Below are 17308 nucleotides of genomic sequence, written 5' to 3'. Positions count from 1 at the left end.
TTTGGTGATGATCTCTGTGAGTTGTTGTGTTAAAACTGCCATCCCTGACAGCCAATGTGGTGATAAAGCCCATCTGGGATATAACTAATCTGGTCCTTGAACAGCAGATTTAGTCTTCTAGCAAATGTGTATGTACAGTTTTCCCTGACAATCTACTCTCCATTGCACAAAGCATTTCAAGCAGTAAATCAATTACGAGATATTTATCAAGTGCATAATATTGTGATAGACATGGAGAAAAATGAAGATAAAAGTAAACCTACTTCTGCCCTCAAGAGGTTTAAAGTCTACCAAAGGAAATATAATGTGAATACATATAATATGGGTATCTAACAAGGGAAATTCAATCTTTTCTGTGTCTTGGAACTCCTTTGGCCATCTGGTAAAGCCTATGAATCTCTGTTGAATATAATATTTTAAATGGATAAAAGAAAATACAGAGGATTACATAGGAAACCAACTTTACTGAACAATATTTTATATGTGTATATATATATACATATATATCAGTCAATTGATTAATATAAATTTCAAGGTTCCCAGATTAAGAACCATTGTTAGAAATAAAAGAGATTATGGTAGGGCAGTGAGGTGGTTCAGTACAATAAGACTCAGGCCCAGAGATGGGAAGTTCTGGGTTCAAATTAGACCTCAGATACTTCCTTGCTGGTTGACCCTGTGAAAGTGTACTTAACCCCAATTTCTTAGAGCCTATTGCTCTTCTGCTTTGGAACCAATACCATCAATTCTAAGAAAATTCTAAGTGGTTATAGGTTTTAGAAAAAGAAAGAGATTATGGTGATGGAGGGAGATGTAGAGAATTAGCAGAATGGACTCATGTTAAAAATGGATTACCTATACACCTTTTAATTTGTATCTGTCCTGCCAAGAACTTTTTCATTCTCACTTATCTGGAATCCTGTCATTGATGCAAGGAGGAATTAATTGTCCAATTACCTGTCAAATTGTGACCCATTTGAAAAACTCTTTTTTCCTATATATTTTCCTCTTTACAAATAACTATTATAACCATTTTATATAAATATTATATACAATATGCAACTTTCATATACTATATATAATTTTATACATAAAATTTTAAAAATAGTAAAAGGAAGAGGAAGAAGAAGAGGAGAAGGAGGTTCCTATTGCCTATTGTTCCCAGCTCTGATTTTCTCCTCCCTTGTTCTGCATTCCCTCCTGCCAAGGCACCAAGGGAGGCTCAGCTGGGCCTGCAGAGGACAAGGAAATCTAAAATATTTGAATTAACTATTTTATTAGCCTGCCTGTTAGGAAAACTGCTTTGAAAAACTCCTTATTTATAATATAACAAATGGTAAAGTCAAAAAATTTCTTCTAAGGAAAATCATTTAGCCATATAGATAGATACATACATATGTATAAACATATATAAATACATAAGTACATACATAAATTCCTATATGCATGTGTATATACATAAATATATATGAATATATATGATGTGTGTGTATGTTTTCCTGGTCGTCAGCCTTCAAATTCTGCCCAGTGAGTGAGTGTGTTGATGCTATAATATGAAATTTCTCGAAGGTTATTCAGGTGTCTTCGGCAGGTGTCTGTTTATCCATCAGAAAGCACTTAAAACATGAAGGGGACGACCACATTGTGGTTTGAAATGGGAATTGGGGGGGGGGGACATGTTTCCTGAGCTAAATGGAAAGTGGTTCAGCTTTTCTTAGTTCATTTAACTAAAATGGAAGGTACAATGGACTTATTTGTGCTTAGGAAGGTCTCTATCAATGTGCAGAATGGTTTTCCCAGATGAAAAAGGCAATTTAAAAAAATGGAATATAGTATCCCCAGTTGTAGCAGCTGTGGTATATTTGGAGCTTTTATGTCTGAGTTCAAGTCACATCCAAAATTATTATCCTTATTATATTCCATTACACAAAAACGTCACATTTATGCTGAAAATACGGCTATCAGGCACACTTTAAGCCTCGACAAACCTGTTTTTTTTTTTCCTTTTCTAAATCTCAGGCAACTATTGTATATCACAGAGAGCAATTTAACAAATCCAGAGATGTGCCTACTGGTGGTTTGCCATTCTTTGAAAAAGTCAGAGGGCAAAAGATAGATCACAGGATGATATAATCATAGGTTTAGGCAATACACGACCATACATTTAGCAGTACAAGACCTCATTATTCCACAACTCAGAGAGGTAAGTGACTTCTCCAATTTTCTAGGGCTACCCAGCACACACACACACACACACACACACACACATCATGCAGAAAAATTTTCTATATATAGATTTATCTTCATCTATCTGTCTATCTGTGTCTGTCTATCTGTCTCATCTATCTATCAATCTATCTAAAAGGAGATCGGAGGAAGAGATAAAGGGAAGGAGAGGTAAAGGGAGAGGAAAGGAGAAGAGAGCAAGAGCAACAGGGAGAAAATGAGTGTTTGTGTGTGTGTGTGTTTGTGCATAGAAAGAGACAGACAGACCAACAGAGACAGACAGACACAGACAACCACAGTGAGTTAGAGACAGATAGAAAGAGAGAGACAGACACAGAGAGTAAGAGACAGAGTGACAAGACCTAAAGAGAAAGACCTAATCTAGGTATCAGTTGAGAACAGAGTAAAGTATCGATATAGAAAACTATTCATATAGAGGTGATGATGGAATAGGGCAATGGTGCAAATCATGCGAGCTGGTAACAAGTCTCCCTGTGACTTAGTTTTCTAACTTACAAACTGATGAATTAGGGACTGAATGATATTTAGGTTCATGTCCAGCTCTATATCTAATGTTCACACAAATTAAAGTCTTAAAAGTTTCCTGTTTCACCTACAAAAATCTATCAATCAATTCAACAAACTTTTGTTATGTGCTGATTATTTACTAGGCATTAAGCTCAGTATTGAGTGTCCAAAGAATAATCCAGAAAAAATCCCTTTTCCTTGAGGAGTTTACATTCTAATGGGGGGGGGGGGTTTGCAAAACATACATCAAATAGTATATACAAGAAAAATAATGAATGGATGGAAGGTAACCTTTGAGGGGAGCACACTAGAGGCTGGAATAACTGAGAAAGACCTATAGAAAACAACATCTGAGCTGAGTTTGGAAAGAAGCCAGCGGTTATATCCATGACCTACTCCACCTTTGAGGTTCTGAAATAAGAGAATGGGAGCATCTCTTAACAATTTTGTTCTGAGGCTCCGGATATTTACCAGATATTCTTCTCTAAAATAAACCAATGTTTTCAATTAAAAAAGCTAATGCACATTGATTAAACAGATTTTTTTCTAGAAAGAATTTACTTTAAAGCATTTCAGATTAAGACCAGGCATTGAACTGGAATGCTGGGTAATGTCATTTTGAAAGGGAACAGGTTTCGAGCCATGCTACCACAATCTCCAGCAGAGCCCTATTTCTTTGACATTAATGGTGGGCCCATAATGCACTTGCTTTGAATTCTGTCTTTAGAAATGGCCTTATCAAAATATTCCTCTAGAATCAACTTGACTGCCATTTGACAGAAGATCAAATATAGAGGCAACTGGGGCTGCAAATACTCTATTTCTACACCATTTTGGCATTCAAAAGGTGATGACTGACTGTGAAGTTGATGCTGACTTAAACAGGCAAATACTTCCCTTCTGTTTCTTTCTGCAGCTGTAAAAATTCATTCCCTGTATATAAATTCTCATCTTCAAAAAGCATAAGGACAAATATTGCCGAGATCTAAATACAGGGTCAATGTAAAAAGATGCTCAATTGTGAACATTCATGGCAGCTCTGAAGAGCCAAGAATTAAGTAAATTCTGTTTGAAATTGCCCTAGGAGTTTACCTACCATTGCACTCCTTTGTAAAATTGTTAAATTTAACTCAACAACTGCTGAAGAGATTTAGGGAGATGAGTCAGATACAAGGGATTACACGATAATCACAAAATAAAAGAGAGAATAAGAGGAGCTAGGAAAGATACTTCCCTTTGAAAAAAGGCAGGTGGGGGGCATCTAGGTGGCTTAGTGATTCAGAGACAGGCTTACAGACAAGATGTCCTAGGTTCAAATGTAGCCTCAGATATTTCCTGACTGTGGAACCCTGGGCAAGTCACTTAATCCTTATCATCTAGCCCTTACTGTTCTTCTGCCTTAGTACCAGTACACAGAATTAATTCTAGGATGGAAGCAAAGTGTTTAATTAAAAAGAAAAAACAAGACTTGGCAAAATCTACCATCTAATGACATACTGGAGAGATCAAAAGAATTGAAGAAAGAAGTCATGGGTTTAGACCTGAGTTGTGTGATTTTAGGCTAGTAACTTACATTGCCTAAGCCTCAGTTTCTTCATTGGTTGAAATGAAACTATTTGCCCTTTTTTATAAGTCTGTCATGTATGCAAACATACATAAGGTGCTTTACAACCAAATGGTACTATACATCTATCAAGGAAAGTCAAGTCAATAAGTGCTTCATGTCTGTTATCTCCCAGGGGTAGATTTTTTGTGCTAGGGGTACAAAGAAAGGCAATTTTGTTATTTATGAAGTTATGTCAGTACCAGTGAGAGCTCACATTATGCCACTAGTATAAGTATTTTGCCATATGTTTACATTTATGTACATACTCATATATAGGTAAGGTAGAGCTATATATACTCTGTGTATTTTTTGTTGGCTATGTGATCTCACCAATGTGGTTATTCTCTCTATAGTTACATATCCAGATCCAACCATGCCTTCTCTTCCTGTGAGGCTCTTATCTATGTCCTGCTGTAAATTTACCACAAAACATTCACTTAGCATGCTGGGGGTCTTTTTCTAGATCCTTTGGCATTAGATATATAAAATATATATCTGTATTGTCTACTGGTTATCCCTTTCCCTTCTTGTAAAACTAACTCCACTTCATTTTCTGGTTATACTTCACTGATGTCATCTGCATTCTCTCTTTTGTATCATTTTCACTCATAATATAGCCCAGCTTATCCAGACCTGCCATGTCTTTTGCAACTCACTGTTGGGTGATCTTCAGCTTTAGTTCTTCAGAGACTGATATTCCATAGCATATGGCCCTATGTCAGCAGCAGAAAAAAAAAGAGGATCTGAGGAGGAAATAAAGAACTCTAGGTGGGTTAAGTAATGTAAGGAATAGTATAAGAGAATTAAAAGAGTATCCATAGTGTGAGTTCCCTCTGGCATTTATTACTCAGGTAACTTTGGAGAAATCACTTACCATCCTTAGATGTCAGTTTCTTCATCCATCCAATGATGGCATTAGAATATATGGTCTCTAAGGTCCCTCTCAGCTCTCATTTTGTGATCTTATAAGCTAGTTGGGCAGGATGCCACAAAGTTCCTTTTTAGCTCATGATCAATTATTCTAGACCTGACAAAAAGGAAACAGAAGTATAGGAATATATTTAGAGAAATATTTCTTCTAAATAAAATTAAGTATGACAGAGTAAAAAGTTTATGAATTGTATTTCTTTAATATTATGCTTTATCATGTCACTGATATTTGAAAATAGGTATTGGTGAGCCTTTAGCATTATGGAAGAAAATGAGAAAGCAGATAATGAGAAACTATGAAATTGGACAGATATGCTGGCCTTGGGAAAGACCTATTGATCCGACTTATATCTGTGATGAATTTAGGATGGACTGAAGTTATCTAGACAGTGCACTCTTTATCCCTTGCCATTTTGTACACTGTTGCTCAATTTAGGTCAATATTTTCCCATGGGTTTCTAATTGTAATGTGAAGAGTTAATGATGAAGAAAAAGTGTCCTATAATGGCAATCTGGAGCATGGAGAATGTTAATATAACTTCTGCATTGGACACTGAAGGATACCTTAACCTTAGATAAGAAAGGTCATTAAAAGGCTACATGGACCCTTAGGATAGCATTCTGGAGCACAAGCTTAATTAGGTAAATCCATCATCAGACTTTATACTTAGTTATGATCTTAATCAATCTGGTCAAATTAAGCTGACTCTAGTAACATCACACCCTCCAAAGCAAAACACTATTTGTTCAGAAGTCCTTGGACCAGGCACTTTACAGTGTCTATTACAGAAACCTCTCATATTAAGAACATATCCCATAGAAATAACATAAGCATCCAATAATACATAAATGTTCTTTGTATTCCAAACTCTATTAATCATAAGAGCTACAAACCGAAAAGGAAATAGACCATGACCTCAAAGAGCTTTATTCTAACAGTTCATTCAACATGCATATATATGTATATATTGTTGTTTAGTGAATCAGTTGTATATGACTCTTTGTGATCCTTCTTAGGGTTTTCTTTGTAAAGAAACTAGAGTGTTTTTTTTTTTTATTTCCTTCTCCATTTCTTGAGAAATGAGGAAACCGAGGCAATCAGGGCTTAGTGACTTGCCCAGGGTTGTACATATAGTAAGAATCTGAGGCTGAGCTTGAACTCAGGTCCTCCTGACTCTAGGGTAGATCCTCTATCCACTTCATCCCCTAGCTGTCATATATGCATATAATAAAGACATTTATGTACATATGCACTAAAATCAAATGAATTAAAAGTAGATAAAAGCAACAGTAGTACTTGAGAGACAGAGAGAGATCCAGTAAAGACTTCATAGAGATCAGAACCCTTGAATTGAATCATGAAAGAAGTCAGGGATTCAAAGAGGCAGAGAGGAACAGAAAAGGACTTTTAGTACTGGTGCCATTTATGATAAAATCACAAAGACAGAAGATAGGGTCAGTTAAGTCAATTAAGGGCTTGCTGGAAATTTTAAAAAGCAAATAGACTTTATTCATTCTTCAGGGATTAGGAGGGAGGAGTGACAGGATTAAATCTGGATATCTGGAAAATCAAGTCAGCAATTGTTTTGAGCAGAATTGAATTGAGGAAAGACTAAAGTGGGGGGGGGGGCAAATTCAGAGATCTTTTTAATAGTCTAGAGCAGGGATGATGAACCTTTTAGAGACAGAATGCAAGGCCACCTCCCAGACCAAGGGTCATAACCTACCCTAGGGACCAAGTGCTGCCTCTCATCCCTCCACCTCACCATCTGGACTCTCTCCTTATCCCAGACAGGGGAGGGAGGAAGCACTCCTATTGGGCTGCTGGGCAGAGGGGTGGGTGATGAGAGGCACATGTGGAGAGGGAGAAGAGAGTGGTCTGATTGCTCCATTCCACTCCATCTCTGGTCCTCTTCAGCTATGTGCCATGCTGTGAACTATGATCCCCTCAAACCTAGCTTCTTTCCAATCCCATCATGGGAATCACCTTTACCACAGACTCAACAGGCTGCTATCTGCACTGCACCATCACCCAGCATGTGAGTCACCCCCTCTCTAGCACCTTACCTCAGACACAGGAAGGAGGAAGAGCTCCCATTGCCATAGTGGGCAGAGGGGCAGGTGAAGTGAGGAATGTCCTTAGGCTCATGGAGAGGGGGAGGGGAACAGCTCCACCCAGAGTCCCTCTGTATTTCTGTCAGGTGACTGCAGGTGTGCCTCCAGAGAGGGCTCTGTGTGCCCTTTTTGAAATGGATGACATAGGTTCACCATCATAGGTCTAGACAAAAGGTAATGATGACCTGAACTAGGGCTGTCTAAATGGAAAGAAAGGGGCATATGTGAAAAATATGTTTTGGCAACTGATAGTATACCTGAACTGTTTCAGAGTGAGGAGTTGAGGATACTGAGTTTGTGAACCTGAGTGAGGAGAAGTGGAACTTCTCAAACTTGAAAGTTTGGGAGCAGAGATGATGTGTGCTATTTTTATCTAGCATATTAGGAAGAATGTGAGTTTCCTAAGGACAGGGAAAATACCCACCCAACGTTATTAAACTCTCCTCTGCCTTAATTTCCTTTTTAATATAATTATATTCATGGTGTATCCTCCATTTCCATTCACCTTACCCCTAGCTCAAAAGGAATTTAAGATCCTTGAAGACAGGAGCTTGGGTGTGCCTAGCATGTAGCACATTGCTTTGTATGTAGTAGGAATAAAATAACTGTCAAATTAAAATGATTTGCTGGTGATCTGTCATTCACCATTAGCTTGTAAAGATAGGACTTTACTTCCATTCAAGCTATTATCATGCATGCATTCATTTAATTTATTTCAATGTCAAAGGTTATAGGAAATATGAATCTTTAAACTTTGACGTGAGTATATCCTTGGCAGATTGTGCCCAGCAAAAATTTATGAACAGAAATTTCCACTTAATAAACCATTTTTATTTTTCAACCATGTATGAAAAAAGCATTGATTATCTTGTGAAAATTTTAGTGCAAAGGAAAATGTATGAACTCTGATCCAAAATGGGAAATCACCCTAAGGCAATAGTTTTCATGTGTAGATTATAGTTCTAGTAAATCCTAGCAATAACAACACCAAGAAAGATAGCAAACTTTTTTAATGCTTTTGGGAACTTAAAACAATTTACCTAAGTTTTCTCATTTAATTTTCACAATAACCCTTCCTTCCTATTACATGTATGTTTCTTTGAAACTTTGCTGTTTCCTTTCCTGTCCTCTCCCTAAATCTCCTAAGGATGAGCTGGGAATTTTCCCCTAAATTTCTCTTCTACTCTAGTTCAAATAGTATTCCCATATAATTCCTTTACTCGTTTTTTCACTCTTTCTTTTCCCCTCTGAAACTTTTCAATCCTATTGGGGAACATAAGTAAGGGCATATAGGTAAGGGTATCTAAGACCTTTTTCTTTACATTTCTTTACAGCAGATGTTTTCTTTACATCGCATTCATTCTGGTTACCTAAGTAGAATTGTGATTCAGGGCTTTTAATGTGCCAGGTATTATACTCTGACTATTTAAGTAGAAATAAAAATAAATACAGTTCTGGCCCTCAAGGGGATTGGAGTGGGGAGAAATGGAATACACAAAAACTGAAAATTAGGTCATAGTGGGTGAGAGGAGGGAGATAGCCTTCAGGGGCATTATGATGAAGTATGGAGAGTCTGAAGGAGAGCTGGGAGAGGAATGAAACATATCTAACTTGGATCTCTCCCCAAAACTGACATCCTAAGAGGAACTCACCTAGAGAAAAATGGACATTAATTGCAGAACAAGGTTCCAGAATGAGGTCTCAAGTGCTGAGAGAAGTTCCAGTGTGAAAAGGCAGCTAAGTATGGTGGCAAAGCTAAGAGAATTCATCTATGTATTTATGTATCTATCTCCCTATCTTTCTGTCTGCCTGTCTGTCTGTGCATCCATTGATCCACTCAACTACCCATTTGCACATTTGTTTAACCATTAATTTATTAATTTGTTTTTCTATTTATCTACTTATTTATTAATTGATTTATATTTCATTAATTTATGTATTGTCTGTTTATTTACTTGTTTTGTTTGTGTGTTCATGGATAGAGGTACCATACAATAGTGAACAAAGGGTTGTTTTGAACGTAGGCACTGGGTTCAAAACCTGCCTCTGGTGATACTTGCTGTGGGATGCTAGGAGAGTCAACTAGTTTCTCAGTGTACTAGGCAACTCACTGAGACTCCAAGCAACAGAAAGGGCTCAGTTGGTGGAAGGCATTTGCTCACCTTGGAATCAGTTATGCCATTGAAACCAAATATCCTCCAATTGCTCCTAGTGATCAGTGAACATTTCTATCTAGATAGATCATCTATTAGAAGCCTATTAGGAGGCAGCTGGGTAGCTCAGTGGATTGAGAACCAGGCCTAGAGACAGGAGGTCCTAGGTTCAAATCTGGCCTCAGACACTTCCCAACTGTGTGACCCTGGGCAAGTCACTTAACCCCTATTGGCTAGTCTTTACCACTCTTCTGCCTTGGAGCCGATACACAGTATTGATTCCAAGATGGAAGGTAAGGGTTAAAAAAAAAAGAAGAAGAAGAAGCCTATTATATGACATTTACTATACTAAGAACTTGTTTTTCAAATACAAGAAAATAAGATAGTCCTTGACCTCAAAGTGTTTGCCTTCTGGTGAGGGGAGACTATACATAAATGTGTGATAGAAAGTTGGGGTTTGAATGCATAGATGGAGGCATGATTTGGAGATGACTGGAAGGCTAGAGGAAGGTGTAGATAGATCATGCCAAGAATAGGCAAAACCCCATCCCTGATACCAGGTGAATTCTGAGGGGAGTCCAGGTTTCTGATAGGGTAGAGAAGGGGAGGAGTGTCAGAATGTAGACAACATAGCAAAAAAAAAAAAGAAAGAAAGAAAAGAAAGAAAAGAAAGAAAAGAAAGAAAGAAAGAAAGAAAGAAAGAAAGAAAGAAAGAAAGAAAGAAAGAAAGAAAGAAAGGCCCCATAGCTGGGTCATATTGATTAGGTGGCAGAAGTAATTCTTTCTGGTTAGGAATTAAAACAGAGAACAGATTAAAAATGGTCAAAATAATTCATCTATTTTATAGGAACTATGTTAAATTATGGAGATAAAAAGGAAGGCAAAATACAAAAGCAAAATTAAAAAAAAAAAACAACCTGTATCTTCTGCCATCAAAGAGATCACAATTTAATGGGGACCTAGCATACAATTTTTTTAAACCTTTACCTTTTGCCTTGGAATTAATACTGCATATTGGTTTCAAGTCAGAAGAGTGGTAAGGACTAGGAAATGGGGATTAAGTGACTTGTCCAGGGTCACATAGCTAGAAAGTGTCTGAGGTCAGATTTGAACCCAGAAGCTCCTGTTTCTAGGCCTGGCTCTCAATCTACTAAGACACCTAGCTTACCCCAATGGCATAGAATTAACTCTAGAAAAACAAATCTTATAAACAAGATAAATTAGACATAATCCATAGTCCATAATCCAAGATAGGAAGCACCTTGGAAAAACTTCTTGCAGAAAGTTAGACTTTAGCTAAAACTTGAAAGAAGCCAAGGAAGGCAGGAGGCAGAGATGAGAAGGAAGAGCATCACACACATGGAGCAAGGACAGAGAAAATTCCTGGAGTCAAAAGATGTAGAGCCATGTAAAGGAACAACTCAGTCAGACAGAAAGGTACAAGGAGGTGAGGATACAAAGAGTTTTAGAGGTCAATAAGACACTTTCACATTTGATCCTAGACTTTTCAAATTCGAAAATCCTGATTCCTCTAGTTGTCATGTTGATTTCCTTGAGGGAGGGGAAGGGTGAAACCTCATAGAAATCCAGCTCTACTTTGACAAAATTACATCTTCTATCCATCTTACTTTCCTGACTCCATTCTGCCCCTCTTCTACCTACTACTCTAGAAATTCTCAGAAATGCAGCGGGAAATTAATTCATTGACTATGACTATATTATAGCCTAGTCCTAGAAGTCATCAGCTAACCTATTTGCCATCTTACCGACATTAATTATCCTTTAATCTTCTTCTTACAAAGACCTGTCCATGGTGAACAACTAGCTTTTTAGAGTAACTCCCTCTGCCTTGTTCCTTCAAAAATTCTAGATTTTATAAGTATAGATTATATCATATTATGTTATATCATATTATATTATATCATATTATGTTATATTTTATTATATTATATTGTATCATATTGTGCCATGCCATGCCATGCTGTGCCATGTCATGTCATGTCATGTCATATTATATTATATTACATTACATTACATTACATTACATTATATTACATTATATTATATTATATTATATTATATTATATTATATTATATTATATTATATTATATTATATTATATTATATTATATTATATTATATTATATTATATTATATTATATTATAATATCATGTTATGTTATGTTATATCATTATGTTATGTTGTTATGTTACATTATGTTGTATTGTTACATTATATTATATTACATTATTTTACATTACATTGTTATGTTATTTTATGTTATATTATTATATTATTACAAGATTTTATAGTTGCTTCCCAAATGCCAGTTTGTTACCTTAGTGAGAAGGGTGGTATCCTAGGCAGAGGCAGACTTAACCATGAGTGGAAACAGCTACACTTGGCAGGGGTGCCTGTTCATGGTTTATCCAGGACATAACTATGGTGTGACTAGACCTGGCAGCTCTTTCTCTCCCAGAATGCTAAGATTGTATCATGTGTTTGTAACTAGAAAATTCCCATACTTTGGGGCTTGCCATCCAGACCCAATACAAGCTCCATTTCTCCAATCCCCTGCATGCACCTGGCTTGTTCCGTTAGCCTGGAGTCTTTGCAAGGGCACAGTTTCGGAGGCCAGTATCACCTTACCGAGGCCATCATTTTCTTTGTTTCTGCAGCCCATCCTTTTTCTTTTCCTTATTGCAAGAAGGCAGGAGCATTCCCCAAACAAATCTCATAATGAAATATTTCCTGAAAAGGGTGTTCGTTTCTATTGTACTGAAGGCTTATTCTACTTTGCAATTATACAAGCATGGCCATTTCTTTTCATCCACAGTTAAGGGAAAATGCAATAGAGGGGAAAATGCTGGAAAATTGGCTGCAGTGAATCCAGGAGACCCGAGATGAAGGGAGTTAGCAAATGCTTCAGGATAGCTAGAAGGCATAGCTCTGAGACAGGGCCAAGGGGACCTCTGAGGAAGAAATCTGACAAAGTAGCGGGGAAGACTGAGACAGGTTTTCCTGAGCCTCTTGTTCCTTGTTTACCTTCACTCCATTACCTGTAACACCTGAGAGGCTTTATGCTTTATGGGCCTGTAAAGGGGCCTGCTTCCAATTTCTATTGCCCTTTCCTCTAATTGAGCTCAAAAAGCCTTTCAAACAAGGATGCCTTCCCTGCTTAACTGTGGATTGGGAGGTTAAGCAACTTGCTCAAGGTCAGATAGTAGGGAGGGAGAGGAGGGAGAGCCAGAAATAGAACACTGTTTAGCATCTGTTAGCCCCATGTTTTCACTGTTAGATGTGGGCTTTGAGGGGATCTAGAGAGCTGCTTAATACAGATTCTCCCTTGACTTCCCATGCCACCCACACACTCCTACCCTGCCCTTCCCCATCTCTCACCCTGTCAGTGTTGGTCCTAACTCCATGTCCCTACTCTGCTCCTGTCTGGCTATTAGGATGGCCCATTATCAAGACATATAAAAAGCGTGAAGTTCTAAGTTGGGGAATGAGCCTTGCTGGGAGTGAGACTGTAGATCACAAGTTAAGTGGGTGCTAATGACAACATAATCAGAAAAGCGACTCTTAAAAATGATTTAATGCGAATTCCCCTTGTATTTCCTTGTTAATAATGCCTACAATAAATGCATTCATTATAGGTTAAAAATATATGCTCTGAGTTCAAGAAAAACAAAACAGGCCAGCCTGGGCCTTGAAAATCATTGCTCCCCCTGCATCTATTGTTTGTGTGACCCAGGGTGAGTTATTTAACATCTCAGTGGTCTGGGCAACTCTCTAAGATTTTATGTTTCAGAAAAAGTGCTGATCTATCCTGGCAGGGGACATTTTCTCAGCCCAGAGCATTTTATGCCAACGTCTAATCCCTCTCCCTATAATATCTTCATCTTTTATAAATTGAATATATACTTCAAGTCCCAGGGTGGGGGGAAAAGTTGATATGAGTCCTGAAAATCCTCCCTATAACCTCCCATCCCCAACTTCTGGCATATGCTGCCCCTGTGGCTCTGAGTATGTCCATTATCTCTCATCACTTTGGGTCATTCTCCAACCTAAAGTTGAATAGAGGGTGGCTATCTTCATGGTGTAAAGAGCTATCTCCAGTGGGAGCTCCCAAACCCAAACAAACAATAGATTCTATTCTTCTATCTTCATTACTTATAAGTTAAAAGTATATTAAATTTTTTTTTTAAAAGACAGCATGAAGTTGAAACCCTTCATTCTCCCTCTCCCACCATCATTTGTATCATTCTTACTCAAGATTTTGTTGAAATCATTGAGAGTAAAGGACAGCCATAATAGAAACTGGATCCATTCTTTGATCTCTGCCATGCTTTGGCAGTTGTAAAGGCAGAGGTTGACAAAGTACTGGTTCCTGCAAGAGACAAAGAGACAAGTGACAGAATCCATAGAGAGGAAGAAGATGGATGGTCATGAGCAGCTGTTACCAACTCACTTTAATGACAGCACTTGTGGAGATCACAAATTAACTGTGACAGTCATAAGGTCATGGAGAATTATGGGAGCCTTAGAGAGGTTATGCGACTTATCCAGAGGTTAAGTGAGGACCAGTAAGCCTTCCAGACAAGATTTGAACTCTGGTCTTCCTAGGTTAGTATCAACCTTCTATTCACCAAGGCAGTGACTCTCAAAATGTGATCCTGGAAGCCCTGGGGGTTTCCAAGATCGTTTCAGGCCTTTCTTTGAGTTAAAAGTTATTTTCATTATATTAAAAATAGTTTAATGTCTCTTATGGTATTGATAGTTTAATCCAATGAGTGATGTTAAATATTTAACAACCAGCTTGATGAAAAAAAATATTTTAATGCATACATCACAGACTTTCAAGTTAATCTCTACTATGAACATTTTTTCAAGAATGTTCTTAAGTCTAATATATCAATGAAACAAAACAAAAAAAAAAATCAAGCCCTGATTTGTAGTGTCATTTTTTTGTTTTTCTTTTTTTTTAATTTCCAAGTTATAAATGCTTAACCTGAAAATTTAAAAGTCAACTCGCATAAGGCAATTCAATCTGACTTCAATATATCACTACAAAACATCTTCAGGGGAAGTCTTCAAAAAGGTTAAAGAGAGCAAAAGTATCTTGAAACTCAAAAGTTTGAAAGCTGTGATCCTAGGCTATGCTGATGACTTTAATTCTACCTCATAATCTAGAATATTGTGCTCAGTTCTGGTTTCTACATTTTAGAAAGCACATAAACAACTTGGGGACTTTCCAGAAGAAGTCAATGGGGGAGATAAAGATCCTTTCATCTGTCCAGGATTCTAGAATTTCAGAGCTGGAATGGACTTCAGAGCCTCTTTAGTTCAACTTCTACCAAAAAAGCATGCTCACTCTCATTTGATCAATAAACCATCATCTGGCTTCTCCTTGAGGACCTTTAAAGATATTCCATTTTAATAGTTTCAATTAGTAAAAACCTTTTCCAAAATCATCTAGATTTGCTTTTTTTTTTCAGCTTCCCTTTCTTGTTCCTACTTCTTTCTTCTGGGGTCAAACAAAACAAACAAACAAACAAACAAAAAAAAAAAAACTCTAGTCCCTCTTCTTATATTTCAAATACTTGGAGATAGCTAGGTGGCCCAACCTATTGGAAGCAGTAAGACTTGAGATAATTCTTACTACAGACACTAAATGACTCCTGGATGAATCATTTAATTTCTGTCTTCCTCAATTTCTACCTCTCTAAAATGGGAATTACACCTACCTCCCTAGGTTATATTCTATGCAGATTCAACCACCTATGACTTTAGTATGTAATCCCCAGATAGATGCTAGAGATACAAGGAAATTGATCGACTTGCCCTGGATTATTATGAATATAAAATAGGATAATATTTGTAAAACACATCACAAACCTTCAAGTGCTATATAAATGTTAGCTAGCTATGGTAATAATTATTATTTCTTCAATTACTTTATAACCACCTAGCTCAGACCTAGAAGTGAGTATACTCTCATCCTAACCTTCAGTTCAATCATTCTCAGTTGTGTGTGGCTCTTCATAAATACATTTAGGATATTCTTTTCAAAGATACTGGAGTGTTTGCCATTTCCTTTTCCAGCCTACTTTTAAAATTCATGGAGTTTGAGACTCTTCCCAATTCATAGAAAAAAAAAAAAGACATTGCTGGCATGTCTCACATAGCTTCTGAGGAAAAAAGAAAAAAATGTGTATATTTATATATATTTATACACACACAAACATATATATATATATATATATATACATATATAGTCAAATAGGTATAAGCATCTCCCTTAAAGATGGGGAGAAAAAAGGTCATGTTCTCTCCTGCTAAAACTGAAAATGGAATCTAGGAAGAGGATGGATGGATGAACATTGAGTCAGTCCAGGAGCACCAACTTTCCCTTAAGAATAAGATCTTACTGGGTAATTACATAAGAAGTACAAAATAGTCAAGCAAAACCTCTTTACAAATAGAAAATGTTTGGGATATAATTTTCTCTCTACCAGGTACCTTTTCACATAATGAAAACAGCTTTTCTTTGTTTAACTGGGTGTCTCAATTCCCTTGTTTCTGGGTTTTTCTGTTGGATCACATGAGCACACTTCCTTTGTTTCTTCTCCTTTTGCAAACAGAAGCAATCATACTTTAGGGCTGCTTTTGGTTGTTATTGTAGTTTTGTTTTGTTTTTTAAAGAGTCTGTCATTGATCTGCCCTCCAAGTCACCCTCTGTTTACAACATTCTACTCAGAGAGGCCACACAAAGCAGAGCTGGTGGGGCTTCTGATTTCCAGTGTAATGTGCCTCAGGAGGGCCATCTTGTGCCAGGCAGCCTTGGAGGAAATGAGGGCTGCATGACTAACAACAGAATGCTGGTTATACAGCAGGGGCTCATTCCACCTTTTCTTGCCTGACCCCAAGAGGAGGTAGCCACACTGATTAGCAGGGTCATCATTGTCTTCATCTTTGCTTCTCACCAGGGATCCATTTCCCTTTTTTGTTTTTCTGGTGAGAAATTGGGATCCAACTCTCTGGTTTACTATTTTTTTTTTGGCTTAATGATTTTCTACTTTTATATTTAGCCCAAGAGGTGTGACTCGATCTTTGCAACCAGTCACAAGATATATCCTGTGTGCTGTCAATGACCCAATGTCCTGTATGATCCATTTGTATTGAATCACATTTTATCCATCCATGGTGGTGAGGTTACAGGAAAGTTCTTTACTAAATAGCTGATTCCATTGATTGGCCTGGATGAGAATAAAACCCTACCTTTATACCCTCAATTAATGCAACAGCTCAGTGCTTACTGAAACCCCACTGCTCTGTTGCTGTAGTAGAGTAGAAAAAATGAATAAGGATATTTGAGTTCTAATAATTTTACCCCAATTATTTAGCTTTCCAATTCTTTTCAAGTCACCAAAACTCTGTGTTTCAGTATCACCACCTGTAAAATATGGCAATATGTTATTCTCTCAGAACAGAACATTCCTGGTGTCATGACCATCATCATCATCATATTTGTTATTACTGTATGTTAGCCAATTTCTATTTTAGTATTATTATTATTATAATAGCTTAGATTTTTATATCACTGCAAACTTTGCAAAGATCTCATTTTATTCTATGCAGATTCAACCACCTATGACTTAGTATATAATCCCCAAGTAGATGATAAAGATACAGGGAGATTGTTTGACTTGTCCAAAAGGAAATATCAGAGGCATAATTCAAAACCAG

General features: G+C 37.1%; 1 long non-coding RNA gene across 1 annotated transcript in view; it reads left to right on the top strand.

Moving 5' to 3' along the window:
- LOC130454666 (uncharacterized) overlaps window positions 1-15033 on the top strand; it is a 39948-nt gene extending 24915 nt beyond the window's left edge. The window contains exons 2-3 of the long non-coding RNA XR_008912482.1: window positions 4978-9146; window positions 14787-15033. This is a non-coding gene — a long non-coding RNA (uncharacterized LOC130454666). The remainder of the gene's footprint in view (window positions 1-4977; window positions 9147-14786) is intronic.
- The last annotated feature ends 2275 nt before the right edge of the window (window positions 15034-17308 follow it).

Source organism: Monodelphis domestica, chromosome 5 (genome assembly GCF_027887165.1).
Source record: "Monodelphis domestica isolate mMonDom1 chromosome 5, mMonDom1.pri, whole genome shotgun sequence".
Classification (NCBI taxonomy): domain Eukaryota; kingdom Metazoa; phylum Chordata; class Mammalia; order Didelphimorphia; family Didelphidae; genus Monodelphis; species Monodelphis domestica.
Note: the sequence above shows the minus strand (reverse complement) of the source record. Positions and strands in the feature narration are given on the sequence as shown.